Below are 2500 nucleotides of genomic sequence, written 5' to 3' on the forward strand. Positions count from 1 at the left end.
CCTCTCCAGCAGCCAGCAGGGGGCGACTTAAACCTGCGTCCTCTCCAGCAGCCAGCAGGGGGCGACTTAAACCTGCGTCCTCTCCAGCAGCCAGCAGGGGGCGACTTAAACCTGCGTCCTCTCCAGCAGCCAGCAGGGGGCGACTCCAGCGGCTGCAGAAAGAAGTGTGATTGTATAGAAGTCTGTGAGAAAATGTTTCTACTTGTCAGCTGATTTATTCCCTCAGTAAACACTTTCCTGATGAGTTTCTGGTCTCAGTCGCTAGTTTCAAGTCTTCTTCAACACAGCATGATGTTCATTTAGTAAATTATGGTCCCGTTTAGAGGAACAGAGACCAGGAAGCAGGGGAGGCTTTAGGGCGGGGCTACAAGCTGACTGACAACCTGTCAATCAGGATAGAGGCGACTCATATCCGCTGCTCTGTGTACGTTTAACCAGCGCCGCTGAAAAAGCTTATTTTGCTAGCCTTTTTTATTTTTTTTTTTAGCATCCCAGCTAATATCAGTTACCGTGAATAACAGATGCACCTTGCTATCTAAGCTAGCTAGCTCCACCCTCTCGTCACGTCTGGTTCCAAAAAAAACAAGATGGCGACAAAATGCCAAACGTCACTCCGGCTAGTGTGTGTGCACACCTTAAATTACCAAACGCTATGCTGATAACATTTGACTGAACAAGTAGAAAGCGTCAGTTAGCTTAGCATAATCAGGTATTTCCCTTTCATTATAAACTTTATGAACACTAAACAGATTTCTCTCTGTCTGCAGACAGAAATAAAGATTTATCTTATGCTATGCTAGCTGGTGATGCTACATAGAGAGTTTTAACAAGTCGGTCGTTCCTAATCTCAGGACGCCTTTAACATTAGAGGGTTAATGATGCGTTCAGGTGTTTATTTAAATCCTCCACTTGGTCATTTTTACTGGCCTCACTGACGGCTTCTACTCTGCGACGATGACGATGACATTAACCTTTGAACTCATTAGTTGCCACAGGTTTAGTTGAATTAAACTCTGATGTCTTGTGTGTTAGCGTTAGCATGCGGTCCTCTCGGCGCTGCTGTCGTGTTTTAGCTCCTCTGAAATATTTACGCTCTCAGACCTGAAAGCTTTTGGTCGTCATGTTATTTTTATAAGACGCACGCTGTGATGTTATTGGACAAAATCAGCAGGATGGGTTGATGACATCACTCTGCAGTGTGTGTTGTTTGATGATGATGTCATCGTCCTCTCCCTCTGTGTGACGATAATAATCAAATATTTTTAGTTCTGTTGCTACGAGAGCTGCTCCTTCCTCTTCCTCCTCCTCCTCCTCCTCCTCCTCCTCGCCTTCTCCTACCTCAGTGTCTTCCTCTTCCTCCTCCTTGTTGTCTTCGTCTTCCTCCTTCTTCCTCTTTCTCCTTCTCGTCTCCTCCTTCTTTCTCCTTCTCGTCTCCTCCTCTTCTTCTCGTCTCCTTCCTTCTCATCTCCTCCTCCTCCTCTTCTTCTCGTCTCCTTCCTTCTCGTCTCCTCCTTCTTCCTCCTCTTCTTCCTCCTCCTCGTCTCCTCCTTCTCCTCCTCTTCTTTCTCCTTCTCGTCTCCTCCTTCTTTCTCCTTCTCGTCTCCTCTTCTTGTCTCCTCCTCTTCTTCTCGTCTCCTTCCTTCTCGTCTTCTCCTTGTCTCCTCCTCCTCCTCTTCTTCTCGTCTCCTTCCTTCTCGTCTCCTCCTTCCTCTTCCTCCTCCTTGTTGTCTTCGTCTTCCTCGTTGTTTTCTTCCTCCTTCTTCCTCTTTCTCCTTCTCGTCTCCTCCTCTTCTTCTTGTCTCCTCCTCTTCTTCTCGTCTCCTTCCTTCTCGTCTCCTCCTCGTCTCCTCCTCCTCCTCTTCTTCTCGTCTCCTTCCTTCTCGTCTCCTCCTTCTTTCTCCTTCTCGTCTCCTCCTCTTCTTCTTGTCTCCTCCTCTTCTTCTCGTCTCCTTCCTTCTCGTCTCCTCCTCATCTCCTCCTCCTCCTCTTCTTCTCGTCTCCTCCTTCTTCCTCCTCTTCTTCCTCCTCCTCGTCTCCTCCTTCTCCTCCTCTTCTTCCTCCTCCTCGTCTCCTCCTTCTCCTCCTCTTCTTTCTCCTTCTCGTCTCCTCCTCCTCCTCCTCTTCTTTCTCCTTCTCGTCGCCTCCTCCTCCATCTTTCTCCTTCTCGTCTCCTCCTCCTCCTTCTCCTCCTTGTTGTCTTTGTCCTCCTCGTCCTCTTCTTCTTCTTCTGGCCTGGTTCATGCTACAGATGGCTTCGCGTCAGAGAGGAGGTGCAGTAAAATCTTTATGGCCTCTAACGATCGGAGGAGGAGGAGGAGGAGGAGGGCCGCTACTGAACGGAGGCTCTGACTAACTCTACCTCTGTCCACGACCTGGAGGAGGAGCTAGTACAAATGAGTAAAGTCTAATCATGGTCAATAAAAAGTTAAGTTAGCATAATGCTAACGTGTTTATCGGTTACACTTTATTTGCCCACAGATTGTTTCTAATAGAAATATTT

This window comes from Micropterus dolomieu, linkage group LG09 (assembly GCF_021292245.1).
Source record: "Micropterus dolomieu isolate WLL.071019.BEF.003 ecotype Adirondacks linkage group LG09, ASM2129224v1, whole genome shotgun sequence".
In the NCBI taxonomy this organism is placed as follows: domain Eukaryota; kingdom Metazoa; phylum Chordata; class Actinopteri; order Centrarchiformes; family Centrarchidae; genus Micropterus; species Micropterus dolomieu.